We start from the raw sequence: 26,385 nt of genomic DNA on the forward strand, positions 1-26,385 counted from the left end.
TCAAAGTACCAAAAAATCAATAATGCTTTATTAACATATGCTTCAGAGAGAGAATACAGAAGGAAAACCGTAAATAACTGCATCTGAATAAATAACATTCCCCAAAATATTCCCAAAGAAAATTGGTACCCAAAAGTGAAGCAGACAGAACAGTAAAGCAGTATGCAGAATGGCAGCACTGTAAGGAAATTGTCAGAAATTGTTTTCTGCCCCCAGCACTGTCAGCCTCTATCTCAGTTCCAGAGAGATAAAAGATCATGCAATTTCAGAAAGACGTAAGTGGGGAAAAGATTTCTTTTTTAATCCCCAGACCATCTCTCAGATTTGCTCTCAAACATGGAAATAAAGAACCTGGACCACTTGCTAACAGGGCAGACCTTGCTTTGATTCCTTCTTAATTTTCAAGCATTTAGAAATTAATTGACTTTTCTTTGTATTCATTTTGGCATGTGTTCATTAGCTATATTAATTTCTTAGCTTAGCGTTTCATATACAGTGTTATCTTTGGCAGAAAATGAAAGATGTATGAACAATTTAAACACTGAACACTGATGTGAAGATGGATTGGCTCATTACAAACTGATTTCCTCTCATCAAACCATGTGGGTGAAGGATGAAGAAAAAAAATGCAAAAACATGGTAGTCAACGTGGTGACATACTAAATCATCTTCCAATCATTCTCAATAACTCTACAACTACAGCATGCTATCCTGATGGCCCCATCTGAGTTGATGATTTTTCACAATGTATTTCATGGCTTCCATCCCTACATGAGACTTTATTACTATCACATAGGAATAAAAAGCCATAAAACACTAGAGTGAATTTATCTTGATCAGATGCAATACTTATTTTCTTCACATGATTTCACCACCATTCCAAAACTAACCAATGATTTCATGCTACATTACTGAACATTTTAAACTACATTTCAATGACAAGAAAGACACTGAAATAGTTACATCACAAATTAACAGAGCTTTAGCCTTTAAACACATTCCTACCTACGAGAATCAAGAAACAATCACAAGACACAACCATTTAATTCACTGATAAAAGACAGGACACCACAGAAAAATATCACTTCCACATACATCTTTCAACACATAAGGAAAGACAAGAGACACAAAAGAAACTGGTATAGATTAAAGCTATGAAAGCACCACTACCAGCATCTTTTTAGAACTATTTTCCCTAGTAGCTTCCTGGCATGCGTTATAAGAAATTCAGACTCCATCACTAAGACATCTTTAAGTCATCTGACCTTAATTGGAGAAACAAAGCAAAATTCCCTGCTTATGGCACTGAAACAGCTACTACCACAGAGCTGCTAGCTAATATGACTCACTCATCCCTAGGACTTCTACCTTCTTGGCTACGATGAATTTACTATAGCTCCAAAGTCCATGTTTCTCCTGATGAAAGACCAAATGAGACAAATTATAATATACCCTTATTTTCTAAACCAGACTATAATACTGAGGTCCTGGTCTGAAAACAGTTATTTATTAATGTTATTACTATTCATCTTCTTATTACTACTAATTGGCCACAAGTCTCTAGGGTCATTGAAAAGTCAATACAATAATTTAACTACCATTTGAAAATAATTTTTCTTGTATACTTGCAAGCAAACTAAACTGTATCAGAAATGTCTTGTTAAGCTAAAAGTCTCTGCTTTACCAAAAGTATTTTACATTTTCCCAGCCATGTAACCCCACTGGCATGGTACCAATATTATGTCTGACCTACTCTTGACACTAGAGCTAAAAATTAACTCAGGTTTGATTTATATACTGCTATCCTTTCTTGCCTACCAAATCCTATTTCTTGCATAATATAATGTTGATAGCATAGAAAAGAGCAAGAAATCATTAAATGAAAGGAAGTGCATAAATAAATTCAATTATCATGCATAAAACATGCAAATGATTTAAAGACTGCATATGAAACTCTAGTTTATATTCATTAGTCTCAGGTTGCACTTTTGAGGGAGAAAGAGACACTAATCGGGTCCAGATTAATGCACTCCCAAACCTTCCAATTTGTTTTTAGGTGAGGGTTAAATGAGATATATTAATATAAACACAGCTGCTCATCTTCCCCAACCATGTTTCATTTGTGGAAGAAGATGAAAACTAAAAAGTATATTGGAGGCTTGGTGTACTGAGAATTTGAGCTTTTCCTCTGCTCCACAGGACTGCCACTTACCCACTGCAGTGTACTTTTTTTTTTTTTTTCTTTTTTGGCTATGAATATAACTTTGCTGGAAACTAGTCCAAAACCCCAAAAAACAAGCTAGTCACTTGAGATGGAGAGCAAGCAGGGAGTGTTTGGGCTTGCCTAAATCCTGCCCTGTTATCCTCCCTTCCCTACCTTGAATGATGCTGCAGATGAATCATTTAAACTGAGTGCAGTCACTGCTAAAAGGGGCTCAGTCTGAAGCTGGCATGTTGCTGCTGCGTGGCTCTCTTAGGTGGGAAACAAGGATTCACAGGAGGACTTGAGCAGCTTGGCTTTGCTCACCCAGCCAGCAGAAACATGATACATATCGGGGGCAAACCCCTTTGACCCACCACCTGCTCCAGGTTTTGTTGCCCAGGGATTCCCCCCAGCCTCCACTGGGCATAAAAATAGTGGTCCCCCAGCTCCCCCCTTCCCTCTCCCACTGGAGCTGAGTGCTGGTCCCTGCTGCTTACTGTGCCCAGGGGACAAGCCACTAAGGACAAGACCAGCGCCCACAACAGTGGATTAAGGGGAAGCAGCATTCCTGGGACCGATTCTGCCCCAGGAGAAAGGGAAGCACGTGGGAAGGAAAATAGGTTTTTGGCTCAGAAATAAAAAAGAAGGGAAGGGCCCATTCCTGTGCACTGGCGGAGGAAGGTTAAATAAAGCAAACAAAAAAAGGTCACCAAACTAATTTTGTACAGAAACCAATGAATTTGGATGAGAGGCCCAAAGGGGAAAGGTTAGGGTGTTATCTGTGACATAATTTCTCTTCCCTTTTGTTAAAATGATTGGAAACTAAATCCCTCCAACACAATAGGACACATTTTCTGCCAGGTGGGAAGCATTCAAAATCTTACATTTCTCTGGTTATTTTTTAAATGTTATTCTCCTGAACTACAGACATTACACCATGAAAGCACAAAAACACATACATGTACACTCAAACATATATTCACATATATGGTTTCAGACACAGACTCACTTCTGCTGACAGCCTGACTCTGAGAGCTTTTTATTAGAATTAATTTCTGCACGTTTGCAGATGTTAAATTAGTTGCAATAAATAACAACAATAAGGCTGAAATCTGTCAACATCTTGACAAATATTCAGAGAGCCATTTAGTTAGGAAATATGCTTATGATATTCATTGCTCCTAAAAGAGAAAATGATTATACAGTAACTAAACCCTAAGTAAGAGCTAAAGATATTCACCTCATGAAGCCATTTCTCAACTAGCCCCTTGGCACTTGCTGGAATTATTCGCAGCACGAGCTCTACTTTTTCATTTTCTGCTGACTCCATGTGGGTAATTTCTTTCTCATGATTAAAAGTGAGCTTGGCAATTCCTTCAAAGCATTTCCTTAGGTGTGGTTGGATGTGGAGTGGATCCTTTGTCTCAAAAAGGGTTCCTGAGAGATCACTGCTGCATCAAGAGAAAAAACCCAAAAAAAGATAAAAAATGAACTTTAGAGGTATTTATATAAACATATTTTACACCAACACCAACAGCAGACAGATGAAATGGACTGTTTACCTTGGAAAGAATAGTCTTTTCTTCGCCAAATAATCATTCAAGGCCTTCCTGAATGTCATCCAAAAGCGATTCTGCCTCCTTCAACTTATCCAGCATCTGGGGCTGCAAGATAACCCTCATGGCATTGGTCTCCTTCACTGACTCCTTCGTTATTAGCCTCCTGGTGGGTGAGATAGAATACAGTGAATGTAATAACCATACTTCACACAACAGGCTCGCTCTCTCTCTTTTAAATTGAAAATCCCCTTATTACAAAACAAGGGGTGTTCTTTTTCTTCTACCTTTAAGTAGGACTGCCACATTCATTGCTTTTTACAAAAACGCAGCTGCTTTTTAAGCTACAGATAAATAGAATCTGCTAGGCGGTAATTCTGCTCAGTCTGAATGCATTATTTTCTAAGTCACTTTGGTGAGGGACTTTTTATTATAAACTGGAATGAACAAGGAAAGTCCTTTTCTCAACTAATTATGACTACACTTTGCTCTATACTATTAACTTACAATGCCAGATTGATCAGCTTTTTTTTTTTTTCTTCAGCCAGTTCAATAAATTAACATTTTTTTTTCTGCAGAATTAGATCTAATTATTAAGACTTTATAGACTAATGATGAAAATATAAATGACAGAACAATACAGAATAGTGTATCAATAACATTCACACAATCCCTTTGATGTGCACAATGCAATCTCATATTTTAACACAATCGATGCATGGATGGGAGCTACTTTGAGTCAATCTATAGAATTTTATTCTCATAAAGATTTGTTAAACTGGATATTTTCTAAGAACTGAGGAAAAAGAGCAAAGCTGAAACATCATTTTTCATATACACCCTGGCACCCATTTTGTTTTCCTATTGCTGGACTTTCCATTTATAAAAATCAGGAATGACAGAATAGAAGGCAAAGCTACAAAGACATTAAACCAGACAAGCATCAGGACTTCTTTTGTTACTTTTCCCACTATAAGACATAATGCAGTATGTTTTATTTGAAAATAGTTGTGTTTATTTTTATTTTCTTTAATCAGCTACTTTCAAGAATGGCTTAGTTTGCAAAGAAGAGTTTGTTATTCCCCAGTAATATCAAAAACTATAATATAGTTCTGAGGTTTAAGGACTTTCAGTGATCCAGAACGCTTGGCTTTGACAAAGGAAAAGATATTTAACTATATTCCAAGTAGACAGTAACACATTTAGCTCAATTGTTGTCCATAGCTTGTAACTACTGGTACACAACCACTCCAATAAATGAAATGTAAACATTTAGGTATCACTATATAGTTCCTTTTATGCAACATCTACTGTAATGAACTGAATTTAAATAAATAAATAAGAAAAATCCTTTCTCCTTATTAGTTCAAATTCACTTTCAATACTTAGGAGTTGAAAACCATCAGTATGGTAGAAAGAACTGTCGACAGAACTGCTTCTGTCCAGCATTCAGGATTACAAATTAGAAAGAACCCTGGAAACAGGAACTTGCTCAGTGAAAGAAAACTCACACTGTCACCATCGTAATAACCTGCTTGCATTCAAAATCATTCCATCCCTATGTATTTCTGCCTGAAATACTATGACGGGGGATTTATTACACACCTTTCAAGCACTTTAAGAAGATATATATCTACAGCCAACAACAGCTTCATTGCTTTGAGATGCTAAAACTTGCTACTTCCATAAGGCATTTCTCAGTCCTCTGATACACTTGGCAAGATATGGACCCTTTTGGGTTGCTGGTCTCCATATCTAGGGGCCAACCTGGATGTTAGAGAGCCAGGAAAACCCTAATTCATGTAGAATTAAGAACAGCAACACTGTTCTACTAAGACGTAACTCTACATATATCAGTGGAGCTTCCAAGATGTGAGAATAAATGAACACATCCACACAAATATCCACTTAACTGACTACACTTTATTTTAGTACCAAGCTGTGTGTTTGTGTACACTCAAAATATGTCCCTGTATCTCTGAAACAAGGGCACTATCTAGCATACTGCCAATTTAGGTATGTTATCTTTTTGTACTAAAATAAATGAATTATGAAATGCTTATTCCTGCTTGCTTAAAAATATATCTGCATCTGCCCATTTAGGAACACTTGGTTTTGCAGTGCGACAGCAAGGACACTAAAGAAAGAAGTGTGAATGTGAGAAGGCTTGACAGTGTGGGGTACTGTTTTCCCTAAAATAATTTCAGAATTGAAGATATTCTCAATAATTTTGTGGCCAACTTCCAGGCATATGACTAGCCTTCAGATTCTTGAGTATTCCACTTTTAACATTTCTAATATCAATGGAGCACAATATATTTTAATTAAAAATTAACCTATTTTATTTTATCTGAATCAATTAAAGACAATTAAAGTCAGATTGCACACTGTGCTCATCCTCTGCTGAGTACTAACTGACAGCTTTTTACAGAATCCAAGGTTATGGTGCTAAATGATTAAGTGACTTGACAAATATTACAGCTCTACTAGAGGCCCATTTACAGACAGGGACAAGATCTATAAACTCCCAGTTCTATACTTTAACCATTTGACCATGTTTCCCTACACTTCAGAAGGCAGAATCAAAATGAAGATGAACTCAGAAAAAAAGAAAAAAAAACCCCAAACATCACATATCTTTACCTACCCTCTTTGTAACCACTGCTTTCCCTTGTAACTATATGTAAGTTAGCTGCATATGTCTTCCAATATATTTCTTGCATGATTAAAAGCAACTGTTTTACAAGTGCTTTTTGACATGCATGTACTTTCAATATTCTGCAGGTCATTCAATAGCATATCAGATATTACTAAACACAGACTTAATACTCTGGGGAAGCAACAGCAGCAAAGGCCGATATTTATGACTTTCCTCTGCCTGAAATGAAACAAACCTCTAGGTCCCTAGGTCCTAACCCTATGGAGAGTAAGTTAACAGCCAAGAGCTCACCATTTCTTATTGATAGCTCTCCTTGTGCTGTCCTGGAGTTACTTGTGAAAGAGAACATGAAGTCACTGCTCCATAATACCCTGTGTAAGTCACAAAAATGAAAACAGATATCCAAATGAGTTGAGAAGGAAGTATTTTCTCCTACATATAAAAATATTTGACATCAAAATACACTAGTAAATATTTTGCTAAAAATGTTCTTTACCTGTTTCTAGTTTTACTTCATTGAGTACAATGAGAAACAAATCATGCACAAGCGCTTGTTTGCCTTTCTCACTTGAATGATTCACTAACTTACTGTGAGGCTGTGTCTCTATTGTATCCAAGCTCACATCATAAAAACTAAACAGAAATCAATTTAAGACAATGAACTTTAAACTTTACTTCCCCTTCGGTATTCTAAAGTGGCATGGCCAAGTTGGGAAAGTTTTAAATAATGAAACTCAGTGAAGCCTAAATCACATACAATAGTGAAAGCTGAGATGGGAGATGGAGATGAAATCTGAAAGCTAATTAAATTCAACAAGAGCCTCTCAAAGGCAACATACCAGCTTAGCCTCCCATGCTAATATTTCGTTTTGAAGGGTGCAGTAAATGGAGGGCCTTTCATGGCTGCAGATTTCACAATGTGATCCACCAGCTAAACCTGAGAGGAGAGAAAAAAAAAAAATATTAGATGCATGGATTACTGTACTGAATAGATGCCAAGACCAAGATAAAAAGAATAGATAAGTTAGGGCTTCTGAGGAGCTAAATTTGAAGCCAACCAGCAAAACGGATTGAACCTTATTACCTCTAGTCACTGAGAAATTCCCTAGACAGTTGGATGCAATTTGAAAAGGTCAGAAAAAAATTTCCTTCACCGTATTATTGCTTCATGGTTTAAGGGTGTACGTTTGTGAGATGCCAGGCCTAATAATTTTTATTGACTTGCTCTAGAGAGACAGACAGATGCACAGGGAGGCAAGACAGATGGATAAGTCATATTCTACCTTTGTTTCCAGTCCGAAAGATATCACAATATTAGGTATGTTTTAATGTTAATCATTTCAGTTTATTCTTTGCCATCTCTGAGAAGAATGTGCCTTGTTTCTTTAAGTCAGCCACAAAAGGGGAATAAAACCCTGTGCATATCACTGGAAACCTACTACAATTTTTCCATATTTGATCTGAGCGTTCATTGAATTCCATGTGAATCTGAAATATATAACTGAAATTCAGTATGTGTAATAGGATTTACTAGACAATTTTAGGTATGGTCAGTTGATTTTTCTTTTCACTTAAAGGATAGCAGTTCTCACTGAACAGATTATGAGAATGAACTTCAACATACTGACAGTACAAGCTTTGTTATCAGTGTGGCTGTCCTGGAAAGAAAAAAAAAAAAAAAAAAAAACAAAAACAACAAACAAACAAACAAACAAACAAAAAAAAAAAAAAAACAAAAAAAAACAACCCACAAAAAGCAAAACCCCAAACATACTACAATTAAAAGCATTTAATTCTTTGGCTTAGCATACACAGATGCTTGTAATCAAATATGAACATTTGCTAACATTACACTTACAGTCAATTTTTTTGTCATGCAATTAAAATCAAAGGAGATTTAACAACACAAAAGCGGAATTATCCACCCCAACCCCTGGAAAAGTTTAATTAACATTAGATTTTCTTTTGCTCAGAAGACATTTGTCTTCCATTCATAATACAAACATTGGTATTCACTGTATCCTGGCTCTGAATGCACTGCAGAAGCAATTTTAATGGCCATTAAAGTCCAGCTCTGTGAGTTCTACTGTATTGTTTATGAAGCCTGTCTGAAAGCTGACTAAAACTGTTTCCACTTGGATAAGAAAGCCATTTCCATATGGTCATGTTCCTTCCCTTCAGGTCCCGTACATTCTGAGAGTAACAAGAAATTGCAGCAGAAGAGTTGCATGTATATTCACTCCTCCAGAACTTTATAGCTCTGAAAGGAAATCAGAAAGGCTTATCTGTAGTGAGGAACAAAAAGCATGGGGAATTGTTCCGCTAATGGCAGCTGATACTTTCAATAGAAATGGAACTGTTCCTCAACAGAAAAGATACATGGATCATTTAAACATAACACTTTCTTCAACAATTTAGGAAGCTTTCAAAAGATGTGCATCTGCATATACAGAAAGGGGGCTGGGGAGAAATAATCACATACTTGATTTATAACAATTGATTTAGACTCTACTACTCTTTTTTTTTAATCAGACTCCCACTGTCAGCTTCGGGATGATGCTGAATATGAATTTATTTTTTTTAAGATTGCAGATATTTAACTACAAAGGAACCCTCCGGTTTCTGTGGTGACATGACAACAGTGTGATTTTTATTCCTCTAACTTTTTTCCAACAGGAGTGATAGAGAAATTAAGTTCTGTCATCCTCCTGATCTAAGCTCAGAGATGAACTTAGGAATCCTGTGAATATTTTTACTATGAAAAAACCCTTATTCATCATGAAAACAGGGAGTGTTCAAGACACAAACATTTAATGTCACACTCATTTTTCCAAATTATATTCCTCCAACATATTTTGGTGCCATTTACAACACAGTAATGTGATGCCACCTCATTCCATCTTTGCAGGACCCTCACTTCTTTTGTTGCTTTTCTTTTTTTTCCGTCTCTCCAAGAGCAGCACGTGTTAATAGGCAAGTAACTTAAATCCTGATTCATCGTACCAGATGTAGAAGGGAAGGATAGCAAGAGTGACAACACTTCTATTGCACTGCTAGTAGAATCCACTGTCTGAAGGGTCTGAGTAACACCGGTAAGGACACACTGGCTTGGCTTTAGATTCAACAGCTCTAGTTCCAATGGGAAAAGAGATTCTGCCTTTTGGTGGTTTTCTTCTCTTGTTGAACATTTCTTAACAGTGGCATGGGACATTTTATCTAGCTTCTTGGAAGTGATGCTGCATGATCTTGCATACTGTCCCCTCTGTCAAATCAGCCAGGATTTAAAGACCACTTAAAGAATGGAAAGACTGCCTTTAAGATTTTCAGTATGACATCCTTCTCACTCTATCTGAGCCAACAAACATGTGTGAGAAACCGGGACATTGATAAGACAACCAGCTCATGATGCTCTATCCAGAGAGAGCCAAGCTGATCCTATCTAACCCTCACACATTGGTGACAACACTCTCCCCCTTTTTATAAGACTGTTTGCCTCCCATCTGTGGCTTTTATTTGCCATGCTGGTGGTAAAATTACACAAAATTCAAATTATTGCTACTTCACACTGTAACAATAAGGTTAGTTAACCACTGAAACAGATTGCTCAGAAAGGTGAGAAATTTGCAGTTACTTCTAATCAAGGTCTATTTTTAAACAATATTCTCACAGTTTAACCATGAGTTGTTTGGTTAGGTGCAGAAATCACACTTTTTCCCAGCCTTTAAATCTATAGGGTTGTGACCCAAGCTGAATGCCAGTTGGTGTAATAGGATTGCACCACAGCAGTGATCTGGTGGGGTTTTGCTATTTTTGTCCTTCTGTTTGTGACCAGGAGACTGCAACTTTTATAAATATTAAATTTGGAAATAAAGACCTCGCATTCGTGTGTTCCAACAATGACAGAAATTGTAGCTGCCTTTGTCTTGTGAACATTGGATTACTGAAACCTGTTCATCATGTGATTTTAATTGTAGCAAATCAAAAAATGGGAAACCACACAGTAAATTGTGTTTTTTTTTTTATTGGGAGCATGTACCCCTGCACCCCTCTTCTTAAAAGAAAAATACAACCAACAACAAAAAACTGACTATAGAGCGTGTCCCAGACACAGTCCTAGTTTTAAATGAGCTCCAACAACAACTTCAACTTGCAGTAGGTCATGTTGTTCACCTATACAGCGTACACAAAAGAATTATGTAACTATTTTACAGATAAGGAGGAAAGGCTTGAAAGATGGATATGAACATCATTACTAAGATTAACTCCACTAAGCAGAGTGAGCTGGTAGCTACCAGCTTTATTACCTTCAAGTACTCCAACAGGTCTTCTCCTTTATGAATAGACTAGCTAGTGGAAAAGACAGATGATTTTTTTTTTAAGTTCAGTATAGAAAGGTTCTCAAAGTACAGAAAATATTCCAGCTTCTTACATCATAGTGGGGCAGCTAACCCCATTTTGCATTCTTCAGAATATGCCTGAATATCAATGATCTTAAAAGTCTTTTCCAAACTAAACGACTCTATGATTCTATGTCAGTTAAACATTTACTAACCATTTGCTCTGTCTTAAAAGCCACTCTGTGATGTGCATAATTTGAAGCTGTCATTTTTTGCTATATGGAAGAATTAAAGCACTGTCAAAAAAGGCTGTAGTACAACTATTAGACGTAATGTTTATGTCTTGAATACCAACCCATTCTTAAAATAAATTAGAGCTTCTTGAAGGCATAAAGAAAAAATCCCCAATTTGTGGATTTGCTATACATAAAGGTCCATCTCGCCAAATTCTCTCATGAACACTGATTCAGCTCCCAGCTCTAATACCATTAAAATTAACTTCCAACAAATTAGGTTTCAGAACAATGAAATGCAATTAAAATACTGTATGTACTGCAACAGAAACAGGTAACATTTTATGCATGTTTAGTGAGAAGAAAGAAAGAGAAAATGTTTTCTTGTTACTAAAGCACTAATGATGGGATCTCTAAAAATATATACAGGTACAGGTAGAATTTATAACCAATTTTTTCTTTCAGCATTTCAACTAGCAATTCAGTGTTGGTTGATCACATGGAGAATGCAAACCTGAATATTTGCATCATCAACAGTTGCTAACACATGAATTCTTCTGTCTCTCCAAGATGAAAATAAATATATCTTTCCAATCAGTGGTAGCTTTAAAAGCATTCTCTGAAACACAGTCCTTAGTGATTTGGGCATTTCACTTTGAACTTTAAGCCTTTCACTTATTTTTAAAGAGTAATACTCAAATCAACAGCCAGAAAGAATCTTTCTTCAGTGTATTGTTGAATCCTCTTCAAGTTTCATGCACTATAAATAATTATTTAACAACATTGAATCTCAATTTTTGTACATTTTTTTTTTTGTTATTAGAACTGATTTTGGAAATCAGAACATATGGGTGAGTAAACTGCTTGGCTGGCCTACAGAAGTATAATGGAAATGCAGCCAAGGTTCTCCACATGCTGTTCGTCATCTCACCAAGCAAAATAAAGTTCATATAAAGCAACACGGACACCACAGTTTCTTTTTCAGATTTTGTATTGCTAAAAGATATGTATCTTTTTTAGGCCTCAGACTTTACTCTGAGTGAAATTCACCCTCTGTGGATTCTACTCCAAAAATTTAACTCTAAAATCATTTAAATCTAGTAGCCATGGTAAGACAACATCTTTTTAAGGCCGGGCTTTCTTTAATGTCTACTGTTAATTTAGGTGTTTGACCATTTCTTTAACACAGATTTGGTGAACTGCTTTTGGCTTTCTGAGCTGACAGAGCACTGACCCCTCTCCAGCTACATCAAAGCTAGACAGCAGTAATACACACTTTCTTTTTGTTGGGTTATCTTTTTTGTCAGGTGAAACCAACCTTTCAATTATGTAATATGTGTATATAAATATTTATGCATCTATAAATATGTAATATTTATATTACAAATAAGGCCCACTGTGAATGGTCGGGACCAAGGAGTTACTGTACTTTGTACTGCACAAGCAAGAGTGGATATGACTGTTGCCCTGAAAAGCCTTCCATTAAGTTAAAATCTATGGTGTTTTGATTACATTTTAGCTGTCTGTGACAGTTTTGTGACATTTCATTATTTGTTCACTTACAGTATATTTGTTGTTGGCAAACAAGCACAACAGTACCAACAACTGTTGTGCTTGTTTGCCAATAACAAATACACTGTAAGTGATAAGTGGTACTGTTGATAGTTACGCCTCTCCTCCATGACATACTACTTGTATGAATGCATTATTATTTTTCACCAGTTGTATCAAGGTAGTGCCTGGAGCCCACAGCTCAGCGCACCACATTGCAACACAGACTGGAACCCACCATATTCTTCACTTTGCTCTTTCAGAGGCCTTGCAGCCAATCCAGATGCAACAGAAGTTGGAAATGACAGAGAAATAAAGTGACTTGCCTAAAAACTTCCTTTTATCCCTCCTCCACACATGCATGGACACACACTTTTTTAAAAGAGATGAAAGAGACCTTACAGAGAAATACAGTGTACAATTAAGGAATCAAAGTTTGTACTATAATGAGGGAATGGGGAAAGAATTAAGATTGTGTGTAACATTTTACAACACAATGACATTGTTGAAGGCAGACTCAAGTTGCATAGGTCCAAAAGGAATAGGACAATCACAGCAAAAACATTTTAAACTTATACAGTCTAACTGAAAAAATCCTAGGTAATGATAATACCAATATTTTATTTTACACATCTGAGAGCTCATGTGCTTGGAAGGAAATATTTTGTTCCACTGGGAATTTCGATGAGCCTTCTTCCTTCTTCCCAAAAGTACAATTTCCATTCTCATACCCAGAGAGAAAATTAATGTAAAAATAGTCTCTGATTTAAACATGGTCTGATACTACTCTGGAGACTAATAAGCATACAGAAAATTTGCATCTAAGAGGAAAAGAGCTCTTTTGCAGGATATTTGCAAAAAGACATTGGTAATTGTTGGAAAATGCTCCAGTTTTTGGAACGATGGTCACCCAAAATCGGAATTGCCAAGAAAAAGAAGAGAAAGAAGGTAAGGGTTTTTATAAATTTCCAGTGTGATCTTTGCAGTCATTTTGATGGGCTATGCATTTGTACATGCATACACATGAGTATATCATAAAGACACACTCACTATACTATGTAAAACAACTTTTCAGACGGGTCTTTTCACTAGTTTAAATGCACCTACGCATATTTTGATCTGGTCATGCATTTTTCCTTCTGAGAGTTTGTAGGCTTGGAAAAGACATTATTTAAAAATCATGTGTCTTATAGTAGATATTCACCCAAATGAAATGCCCTACATTGATGGCAACATAAAAATGCCACATACAGATTGGTTCATAACTACCACAGAGGCACCAATCAGCTCACATATACACACTTTGGAAAGAATCATACCAAGTTCAAATATGCATACCACTTACTCTACTTCTCAGTTTGCACAGCTGACAATTGACCCCTGAAATAATTAATTAATAGACATTCTAACATAAGAAAACTTACTGTCTTATGTTGAGGCTTTATTCATTTCATGATAGTTCTGTCTGAAATAGGAACTGGCCTGAAGTATTTATATCATAGGTTCACACACATGAACACTCCTACAAACACACATACACACTATTTGCCAGAAGAGAGGGTTGCAGCAACATTAATTTAATCATCAATGGCCAATGTAGGTGGAGGAAACGCAGTAATAAATGATGGACTATTGGAAGGGATGTAGCTAGAGTGGAGCTCTGCAAGGACTAAAGGACAACAAGAACTTTCAATTTAATGTGATTTGACAAAGGAGCTAATAGAGTTAACTGAGAAAGAAATTTATTTACATAGCCCTTTCTGATCATTCTTCCTGCACATACACGGACAGCCACACAGAAACCAAAGTATCTCTAATCTGACAGAGAAGACTGTACTGACTCTATTTTTATTTCTCTTACTATCTTACATAGTTTTATATAGTTGAAAGCAATTTTAGATTAAAAGTAGATTGTATTGTAATTCATGTATAGAAATGTAACAGGAATGATGTAATCTGTATTAAAAAACAGAGAAAATTTTAGGAAATTTAATTTAAAAGTAAATTTATCAAATACCACTGATGAGAGAAAGAATAAATTTTTGTTCCCAGTCTTGATGTGATGGAAGTTTGCAGATAACACAGTTACTGCACTTGCCTTTTTGACATATATATTGGTGGCTTGTAATTTAGACATGAATAAATTAAAGGATGAAAAACAGTAGACTGAAGCTGAATCTGAGCAGAAGAGAGATGACAGTGTCTATCACAGAAAAGCATTTGGAAAAGTTCACATACAAAGTGAGTGTGATTAAAAGCATTAGACAGAAATAGCTGATTAAGTAGGAGTTTGCAAGTCTTTTTGAAATCCATGCTGACACAAGACTCCTAGAAAAAATTATTCACCATTGAAGATAGCACTTCTAGATATTTACAGTAGCCCACTAGATTAACACACTTTGGTTTTGCCTTTCAAAGGTAAAAGATCTTTTTTTTCAGGTGCATAACTGAAATAAAGCAAGACCAGACAAAAACTCATGGCCAGCCTAAAGAACTTAAAGTAAAATGGAAATATGATCAACGGGAGAAATCAAAATCAGCCAAATTGCTTACCAAGCATGAGAAAGGGACAGAGAAGAAACGAGGATCAGGGTAAATTATAAGATAAGATATAGTCACAGTACAGAAACAGAAGTCAGAGTGAAAGTAAAAATAGCAACTGGACTATAAGAGAAAAGGAACCTGAAGAAGGGGGACACACCGAGCCTGGAAGAGACTAGAGGACTTCACTTCTGACTGGGTCCTGAGGATGAGTTTTTAATCAGGGACCCTCCACAACAATGGATACTTGGAGCTGGAATGTGAATATAAAGAGAAAGAACATATACATACTCGTCTTATTTTTAAGGAGTGTTAATTGCATAATGTTATACAAGTAACTTCAAAAATAGAAAGCATGTAGTTGATTTAAATCGCACACGTTGATTGGACAATAAACATATTCACTTAGTTTAGCAACAACAAATTGTGCAAAAAAAGTGCAAGTGAGTAACAGTAATGCAAGTGATTTCTTGTAAGTGAACTGTAAGGTGCTCCTGTAAACTTACAACAAAAAGACTACATCAGAAAACAAGCAGACCAGATCTTGACAATCCAACATCTTAAATTAGCATAGATATGAAAAATGCAAAATATTATTTATAAAAACAGAAGACACTTTTTGACTTGCAGTCTATAAAGAGATTTCTCGATACAGCAATAGCATGCTCCTTGTTTTAAGAAGTACCTTGGCAAGTCAGAGAGGTAGCCAACAGAGCCAACGCTAACACATTAATTCCTCTGAAGACCAGAAGCTTTGCACTGAGTTCACAACAGCAGAAACCCTGAATCCAGTGGAAATATCAGAACAGAGGGGATGAATATCTCATCTCAGAGCAGTAACCAGGAAAACACAGTGCATCCTTCCTTCCAAGTTCACTCTATATGGCAAGAATTACAATAATGTAGACTGCATGAGGCAAAAGAAAAGACCATAAACATTTAAGGAGGAGATGAAGAGAGACTTTCTGCATTAGCAACAGGTCAGCCTTTCTGCTGTGGAAGAACAAAGTGAAATTCAACGTGAATGGTTGAGTAAGGAGCAAGATGAATGTGTTGAAAAACAGCATACATACAAGGAGTGATAGAAACCCTTTCTATTCTTAGATGGTCTTCCCCCTAATCAGAGCTGTAATTTCACTACGTGATGTGGAGATGTAAACCCTGCAAAGGTGGTGGAGTGAGGAAGGAGCTGGAATCTCCTTTTCTTTCCCTACTTGGTTCATGTCTGCAGTTTCAGTAAGGTACACTTCATCAGAACCAAATCTCCTGTATACTTAGGATGTTTTTACTATGGTGCTTACATCCATAGCTTGCACATGACTTCTGCTTTAAAGCGCTTTGGTTCCAATAGTCCAAATTTGATCTATTTTCCATTGAAATTTGATGACCACTCACTTTTATTGCTGAAGATTCTTTTTGAGAAATAACAACAAAATAGGAAATCAGACATGACACTATTTTATTTTTTCCTGCAAGATTTTTTGTGTCCTTCTTATTTGAGGGCTAACTGTACACCTCATTAGACACTGATTAATTATAGAATTAAGAGTGTAAAAACTAAATAGATAATACAATCTTTCCAACATTATTGGATCTCTTTACTAAGCAGTCTTGTGCATAACTTGTAAAATGCATAGTATGGACACAGCAGGTGACAGCTTTTGGATGTCAGAAGATACCAAACACACCTTTAGTTTGTTGGATGGAAACAAGAAGCCGTTGTAATGCTAAGACAAATTTGCAGCTGTATCATGTAGATGCCCTGAGTAGCAGCTGATCAGCCAACTGAATTAAAGGTTACAGAGAGGTAGAAATATCACTTAGGTTCTGTATTTTCTCACAAATTGTTTATCTGCTATTGCTGCCACTATGATTCTGAGCTGAACTCCTATTCTGAAGGCTAAACGCCAATACTACAGGCTCCTTTCTCTCTGATTCTGCTCTCAAATGATAGTTGATTAAAGGTCAAAGTTTGAAAAGATTTTTTGCATCAAGAACTGGGTTTTTTAAGACCTTTATTTGGACGTTGCTACCTTAATTTCTTTGAAAAAAGGCCTTGGTAGATTGTTTTAAACAATGGATTAATCTGCTCTTTCTTTCATCCATCAATCTGCCTGAAGATCATCACCTGTTCAGAAGAGCTTGTGTCCAAATCATTTATTCCAGTGTTTTACTATTGTAAGCAATCATCGCATGCAATTTTTCATGTGTTTTTCAAGCTTCATCTTAAAACTAGTTTGGATTTCTGTGCCTGTCTCTTTCCCTTTCTCTGCTCCAGAAATTTTTGCTTCTCTTTTTTATTGACTCTTTCAGCTACACCTTGCATAAGTAAGTCAAGCTCTATTGAGGGTGGTGGAGTACTTGTCATTAAATGGTCTAGTATAACATTTTATGACTCAGAACTCCTGATAAATATGATTTATTATGGATAAAAGCTCTTTACTAGGTCAGATGTCTGGACTGAAGAGACAGTTCATTATAGAGATTCACTCATATTTTGCAACTGTAATAGGAATGAAGTGATTCTTTTATCATAATAGTCCAAAACTGACACACACCACTACTGTTCTCCTCTTTAGCCTGAGTTAATTGCCAGCTGAACAATGCAGGTATCTGTGGCTGATTTATTTAGGTATATGTTCCATCTGAAAAGCCTACATCAATGAAGTACAAGAGGGCATGACTAAAGGATTCAGGTATAAAGCTTAGGAGCTTGGATAATTACTTGCAGAAAATATGATCAGCTCTACATGTCAACTTACACAAAAACAGAACTATTGAACCTTTTGAAAAAGGAGTATTGTGTTCCCAAAACTAAGTAACCAGGCCAAATTCTATTCACTGTATTCACCATAACTGTGGAATAGCAGAGTCAAAAGAGTTTGCAACACACACAAGAAAATAGATTCTGACCAGTGTAGGTTGAAAGATCTGACACTTTTTATAACTATAACCATAGCTACCTACATTGAATTAGGACCATTACAGGTATCTTGAGGACATTTATGCAAGAACTGTCCAAATATGAAAATTAGAACATTACAACTGTAACTATTATTTTGGTACAAATAGTTAGGCACAGTACTTACAATCCTTGCTTTGCATTTTGACAAGAAATTGTGGGAAAGCTTCTGATGGAATTACTGAGTTTCACATGGGAGCTGACCTCTGAATATTTAAGCTCTGAGGCAAAAGTAAGAATAAATGGATTGAAGACTGGGCATATGCGGTACAGCTGCTGATCTATATTAAGAACAGTTAAGTTAATGTATATGCTCTAGATGTTCTTCTATACTACTTTCAAACTTATTTACAGTTTTACATCCAACAGAACTATTAAGAGGGATTAATTGCATTATATGAATAGCTAAATCTGCATTGTTCTAAACAAAACAGAGAAAATAATTTGCATTTCACACCGCTTAATGTAATTAAAAGCCTTTCCACAACAATTTGAAACACGAAGCCAAATCCTCCTCTTATATCAAAAATGGTCATATTTTTGTTATCATTGCAAGAGGAAAAATCTCTGTTGTTGCAAAAGATCTGCTACTGAGATCTGTTTAACTTTTTTGTTATTTGGTTTTATTACACTTACTAGCTAGCTTTATTAAATTTGCAAAATAGTTTGTTTATCTTCATTCTGGGAAAGTAGGTGACTATAATTTGCAAATATGTCAGTCAAAAATAGACCAGTTAGATGTTGTTGGCTGGCACATTGTCAACGCACACAATGAGTTCCTCCCTCCTCTCTCTCTCACACACACACTTCTTTCTCATACACACTCAAAAAATGTCTCCAGTAGAGTAAAATATTCACATTAATACTGGAAGCGATAGAGAAGAACTCCGGCCGACATCCCATCTGTTCCCATGAATTAAATTTAGAAATCATATGTAATATAGACATTTCTGTCTGAATATCATAAAGCCCTGACACATTCAGACTTTCATTAAGAAGCTCTGAGATGTGACTTGAATAACAATCTGTCTTAGCTAATTAGTATTTTCAGTTTAGCATATTCACTTTCAGACGTATTGCTGTTTGCACATGGTAATTTAGGTAAACAGAGCCCATCCACAGCTGCATCAATTAACACTGCTAATCAAAACTGAATTCAGGTAATTAGGCACATTTATGCAAAAAGTGTGTAATTTGTGGGGAAAGCTAGATTCTTCAGTAATATTTCAATAAGTAGGAGTCTCTTTTTGCAAATAAGACAAGGAAATAATGGTAAATCAGCTCCAACATATACGTGATGCATACTCAGTGACAAATATCTAAATTAAATCTCACTAATTGGTCTGTATTTTCAGAAATTGGACTATATTTTTTCATATAAATGTTTTCCTTAGTGTTTCTACATGGAAGAGTAGATTCATTTCTGACTAAAGGTTTAGTGGTTATTCAAACAGGACTTTAAAAGTTAATGTTTCCTCAAGTAGTTTTTGAACTGTTGAACATAATGGTTCAACTTGTTCTCATTTCCAGTCAGGCAATTTTTAATGAAAATGCCCTCACTTCATTTTCAATTTAATTTCTTCAGAGAAGGCATATTTTCATTTACTTTAAAGAAAAGCTTCTCGAAATTTCTCCCACCACCCATTTCATTAATGTAAAGTAATAAATATTTCAGAAACATTCTGCCTTGACCTACAAAGTTTTACCAGAACTACAAGTTTCACATCCTTTTCTCCCCTTCCCCTCACCCCAAAGTCAGAATCTGAAGCCCTGCAAAAACTACAAAAAAACATTAAAGCAATATAGGAAACTACATTCATAACAGAATTTTAATTTCTACTGAAACAGAGAGAAGAAATGTTCACTGTGACGTTATACTCCAAGAGTTTTCATATGCAGCTATTCAAGTTATTCAAATTCAGTTCTCTGTTATGCACTCTTTCAGAAAACTACACAAATCTGGTGGATAAAAAATGCAGTTATCAACTTGCATCTAATTTTCAGTGATAAAAAAAAAAAAAATGCCTAGACAATTACTGATTTTTAACAGAAGCCTAAAATGAATCTAGTATTTTCACCTACTTCCAACTTCCCAAAACAAGTAAATAAGATAAAATAATTTTACTCCCAAAGTAGTATAATGCATTTAGTCAGATGAGACAGCATGTATCTTCTGCCCTGATTTCAGGGTAACTTTTGGGGAGGGATATACAAAATATTTTTATCATGTGTAGATTTGCAACAAGGAATATGTAGCTTTTGCTAAAAATGTCAGTGTAAAGAGAAAAAAAAATTATTTACAAGTTTTAAGGTCGAACCTTATGTAGCTATTGAAACTTCAGTGTTTTGCAGTCATAGGCAATACAGTGCATGTATCACTATTTAGAAAGTTTTCCCTATATAGAAAAGTGTGTTTTGTTCTATTGTGAAAAAATATACAAAAAAAGATTAACATATATTGTAGTTAAAAAGGTATCAAACCTCCAATTTTCATTTTGCTATTGGCAGAGTAGAATATTGAGAGAATATTGACAGTTCAGAAGAAAAATAAAGCTTGTGGAAGAAATACAATGTGGAAGTATTTTCTATTCAAATATTCACAATGACTACTGCTAATGTAATGAAATGTTATCATGCTGAACAAGATCATTTCTAAACAATTACCAGACAAGCTTAAAAGTATATGCAGTTCCCTATGCCATTCTGGCTGGGGGCAATAGGAAACAATGTTATCACTTCACCTTTTTTCCATTTTGCTGTTGCAAGAGAGAAACACTGGTTTATGTGTCATACCACACACTAAGCAGCTGTCCAATCTCTCACATGGCTTATTAACACTGACACACAGTGAATATCATCAAAACAATCTTATGTGACCTGTCTCTGAAAGAACTTGCCCTGCTTGGTAAATGCTTTTTCAAGAGAGAAAAACAGAAGGTGTAATGACTAACAGTGTTTATTTTAGATGTTATACTCTGTAGGAAGTGAGTACAGTGACAACATCCTAGCCTCCCCCCACCGCCTGGTAAGTACTTTTTTTGCCTAAAGTAGTCAAATATAGTAAGCATTCCAACAGACTTTCCAGAAATATTTTACTACACTGCTCTGTCTCTTCTGCCTGACTACAACAGTAAATACCAACAGACACATTTAGGAGCATCTCTTCACTGAACACATATATAGCATACATTATTACTTCATCATGAATTGTCCTGATGCGCCACCCATTTGAAAACTTTATATCATGCTAGAGGATCATTACTTTTTGCAATTTTTTTTTGTGCGTGTTGAGGTTTAATCAATGTATGGCAGTATTAGCTGATAACAGACAAGTGCATAATGAGTATCTCAAAAACGAAAATGTTATATGAAAGCTGGATGGTACAATAGGAATTTCTCACGTATGCAGTCCCACTCTTTTTATTCTCCTGCATTGCTCTACTGTAAAATATGCAAAGGAATGGAGACATCTAGCTACTAAAATGTTAAAAAAATCTTGGGTGCTATATGCCTAATATTGTTAACTCAAATATGATGGGTACATATGACTAAAACGATCTTATAAATACCATTTTCCTCAATTTAAAGAAAAGTTTCATCCTTTTCCAAACATTCAAAAGCATTCCAGGATTATAGGCAAAACAACAGATATTTAAGTTTCATATTTATTTTGTCTATAGAGAATGCATCTTGTTATTCATAAAATAAAAACTCTTGAAATGTTTCATGTCCCCAGTATTCATATGGTTAAATCAAGAACATGAAAAAATTTTAGATTGAGAAAAGCTGAAGCAAGAGCCCAAAGCCAACAATTAGTACTTTACACCTTACAAGAGGAAAAAAAGCTCAATAATTTACAAATGTTGAAGGAAGTGCTAGTTCCATAATTAAAAATCAGGCAGAGATCCTTTTGGCAAATGGATCTCTTTGTTAAACATCCTACTAATCCAAGCCTGAAGGTATACTTCAGCACCCAGGAGGATCCCCCTCTATACTTTTGCCAGCTGTTCCATTTAGGTCACTCCACCAGAACTTTAGCTTTTATCTATTCCTCACTTTCTTCACTGGGTCCCAGAAGCAGCAGCCCATCTCTCTGAAGGCTGTTTAAAGTGTAAATGAAAAGATGAGGCAGAGGTGAGCTGCTACCTCAGGGTCCTTAATTTCTGAACTGCAATTCCTTGGACTTCCCTACCTTGACAGACGCAATATGAAGTCTTCTTGATGAAAAGTGAGGAGGAAAACTGAATATGGAATGCAGATAGCACATTCATTATCATTTAAATGCTTTGCAGCTGCATGAAGGAAGAGGAAATTTTACTAGGCAGAAAGTCCACTCAAGGCCAAGTAGTTGCAGTAGCCCTTCTGCGCTTCAGCCCAATTCCCAGCACTACTGTTGCTGGCATGCAAGAAAAAGCCTTCCAAGGGCCATTTTATTTCTTCTCAGGCAGTCAGAGGGAGGTGGACTCAGGGAGAGGAAAGAAAGAAAAAAAGAAGGAAAAAAAAAAAAAAGGTGGTTGTTTGATCCTGTAGACTGTGCCAAGGACCATGAAGAGCCCCGTGTGCAGACGTGACCCACTTGCCTCCCTCCCTGGACCGGCAGGTGACAGAGGGAAACAGTGATGCTTCAAGGGCTTGTTTATGCAAACTGAACCAAACTCAAGTAACTAAACTGCTTCTAATTTACCACTATTTTGGTGCAAGGCTTTTAACAAATACATCATTTCTTACCAAAAGCAACAAAAAGATAATTTAAAAGGGATCCAATTATAATGGTCTTAGTCAGTGTAAAGTTAAGCCCTCAGAGAGTCTCTATAGTCCTCCAGAAGTGATTTTAGACAGTATGCTGTTTGATAACACACCACTCTCTTACTCTGAGAAAATTAAGTGTGATTCATTACAAAACAAACCACTGCCCTGACAGTCATTTGTCTGTTAAATAAAAAAAAGACCAAGGCAGATACTCCGGGAGGAATTTTTAAGTTTTCAACTTTTAATGAAACATTCATAAAATATGCAGCAAATGTATTGCTGAGGTCTTTCCAATTTAATATTAATTAATAAAGTTTGCACACACAGACACCAACTGTACTGTAAAACAAAATTATAAAATCTATTGGAAATTAACTTTCTAGGTTTTCAAAGGCTGTTCAGTAGCATAGCCACAGCGACTCTGATGACCATCTGCATGACTGTATACATGCAAGTCATCCCATGGGCTTTAGTCAACTGCTAAGACCGTGTCCTGATCCTACCCATCCAGTATGACGTACCGGCTCCAACCTAAGAAGCCACTTGTGCACTTTTAGTAGGAAGGACTAGAATCACAGCATTTAAGCAGCACAGCAATTCGCATACCTCCACTCAGCCTGCTGGTGAGGCAAGTGCTCTGTCAGTCCAAAAGTGCAGTTCTGCAAGCTTATAAATCTGACTTTTAAGGGTTAGGTAGGAGGTAAAAACAACATGAAGAACAACAGACATGCAGCTCTGCTTCTAATTCTGAGGTGACTCGCACAGGTAAGCTCCCCAGCTCTGGAGAGCTGCCCGGCGAGGCTGGGCAGGACTCCTCACCGGTGGTACGCTGCCCGCTCGCACACGCCTCAGCCGGCTCAATGTCTACGCCAGCAGATAAAGCACATCCACAGCCATTTTCACTGCTTACCTTGCTGACACGCTTCCCTGCGTTCCTGCCGACATCCCCGCATGTGAGGGTTCATCGCGGGCGGCCGCTCCCCAGTTTGGCGTCCCCGTGGCGCGGCTGCTCCGGCGGTGACGAGCAGAGCAAAGGCCGGTTGCCACTGGCCAGTTCTACCAGAGCCCAGTCGTGCGCCGTCTGCAATCACATCTCACTGAGTGCAAAAGGAAAATTAAAACATTTTTTTTCTCTTACACTTGAATGACACAGCATACTGTTCTGTGTTTGCATTTAAATTGGACAGAATAATTTACAACTGGCTTTTAATTTCAGAAGGGTTAATCACCTCAGCAAAGGTCAATCAAACTTTAATCTCCAATAAAATTGCAGTAGCTTCAGTCACCTGCAGGACATTTATTATATTCTTATTTCCATGCAAAAGAATGCATCACTAATCTTCTAACTCTTTACATTAGCACATTTGCCATTAACATTTTACTAAAATTATTAATTCCTCCAAAACTATTACAAGAGCTCATTTCTACACATCTCAGAAGATAATCCTGTTAAAAACCAGCCACATCTACTGTGTCATTGCTTTAGTTGTCTGCTCTAATCCTCACAACCGTTTGATACTCCAACTGAGTTCTAACAATGCACAAAGTCTCAATTACACAAAATATTACAGGGTTTAGTTTAGAACAACAATATACTGTTTTAGTAACTTAATCTTCCCTATTGTCTGCAATCACAATACTAATCTATATTGCCACTGTTCACAGCATTTTCTATTCAAAACAAAATATAGATTTTTAATTTTGCTTAGCAGCTCTTGAAAAGCAGTAGACTTACAAGGATAAGTTAAAACCTAGAATCAGTTACTGATGATAGGAATAATCATGATGATAGAAATATTTTTCTGGCTTGGAAAAAAAGTATTTACCTGCAAAACAGAAGTCTTTTTAAAGGTATAGCCCATTGACAAATAAAGAAAAAAAGTATTTTAGTTGGGATTTCCAATTTGGTCTACTAATTAAAAATAATTTATCTGCTATTAAATTGACTGAGAACTGCAAAATCTCTCTGAAAAAAATCAAGTCTGGATTAATTTTAAATTACCATTGCAATAATATCAGCTCAAAGCTAGAAAATTATTTAACTCTAAACAGAAAATTGGAAAATATAAAAGAGTGCATCCCCAAAACATGTTGTTTTTAAATAAACATCAGCTACGTTAGCTATACAGCAATACATTCCTTCAAAAGTCTACTGTAACAATTACATCTGAATGCTCAGAACTAGTTTACCTGTAAAGATACAGAGAAGAGCAATAGAAAACTCAGGGAGAGCTCATTACGGAACTGAAACACAATGCAAACAATTCATTTCCCAAATTTTAGAGACTTGTACCAAAAAGTCAAAATTACTTGGGCAGAAAAATACTAATACCACCAAAATAAACAGGTCTCCCTTATTGTCCTACCATGACCGTATTAGTTCCTGTGAGAAAGAGAAGGAACCGTCATATGCCATCTCATGTCTATTTAAAATGGATTTTTTAGCCATAATAACGTCTTGACATACCGTAATGTAAATAAACTGTTCTTTCCCATCCCAATATTTCCTTCTCTGTCTCTCTGTCTCTCTCTGTCTCCGTCTCTCTCCTCTTTTTGTTTTAATATATGGCACACAGACAGACACACGCCCCCGTCACTGTCAATATGCACACTCATTAGCAATATGTCAGGCTGGCATTTTCAACACATACTCCAGAGCATAACTGAACTACCACGCAGTGCACACACACACACATGTAAAAATACAATTGAAGAGAAGAAGAGCTCAGCGGATTCATTTTGGAAAACTAGGTAAATGCACAAAAGGAATAAGTGAGATTCTCAGGCAATATTTTACAAAGGTGCTGCGAAGTGGCTCTTCAGCTAACGGCACTGATGCTGCTCTCATTTCACACACACAAACACACACACACAAATACACCTATAGAAAACCGAATATTTTAGCAAGATATTTTAATGCTGAATTACGAACTCAAGAATATGGGGTTTTCCCTGTTTTATTTTGTTTGTTTTTTTTTTTTTTTCTTTTAAATTACATTCTAACTTGAAGTAATGAATGAAAAGAAATATTACAAAACACAAACTCAAACTGAACTATGAGCTCCTACAATACAGACTGTCAACAGCATTTGTAGTTCCTTCAACTGAGAAAATTAAGCTATTAAAACAACCTCATCTGTATTTTGTGCAAAAAGCATCTGGCAAGACAGCGAAGACCACTTAGAAAGAGTGAGTAGCACTGAACTCCAGTTTTGATTATTCACCTTTTGATGCATTGATAAAACATATTCTAGATTGCTATTGCAACTGCTTTAAAATACCACAGAATAGCTTTGCGTGGCACCCTGAAATGAAAGGTACCATCAAAGGACCATCTACTTCATTTTTCAAAAGAACAAACAGGGGAGAAATGTATGGGAAAAGAAACATACCTTTAGTTATCCCAGCGAACGACTTCTCAGCACATCTACATAGTCCTGTGGCTCCACCAGTACAAAAGTCGACACTGCAGCGCTTGTGATCTCTGTGACAATGGCATCATACTGCCGGCAATTTTTTCGATTAAACTTCTCAGACATGGTAGCAACTTTGTTAATTATGATATTAGCCAGCTGGCGGGTACAATCAATCATC

The 26,385-nt window shown here is 36.3% G+C and overlaps 1 long non-coding RNA gene across 3 annotated transcripts; it reads right to left on the reverse strand.

Moving 5' to 3' along the window:
* On the reverse strand, positions 1-26,385 carry LOC116965703. Of its 3 annotated transcripts, none has more exons than XR_006165314.1 (6): positions 26,184-26,385; positions 23,702-23,888; positions 7,258-7,355; positions 6,710-6,789; positions 3,766-3,925; positions 1-3,654 (listed from the first exon to the last, which is right to left on the reverse strand). It is a non-coding gene; the product is annotated as an uncharacterized LOC116965703 (long non-coding RNA). The 3 variants fall into 3 exon arrangements; XR_006165315.1 differs by lacking the exon at positions 26,184-26,385 and adding an exon at positions 25,259-25,346 and having other exon boundaries at positions 1-3,651; XR_006165313.1 differs by lacking the exon at positions 26,184-26,385 and adding an exon at positions 25,259-25,346.

This window comes from Tyto alba, unplaced genomic scaffold (genome assembly GCF_018691265.1).
Source record: "Tyto alba isolate M040663 unplaced genomic scaffold, T.alba_DEE_v4.0 Super-Scaffold_2, whole genome shotgun sequence".
In the NCBI taxonomy this organism is placed as follows: domain Eukaryota; kingdom Metazoa; phylum Chordata; class Aves; order Strigiformes; family Tytonidae; genus Tyto; species Tyto alba.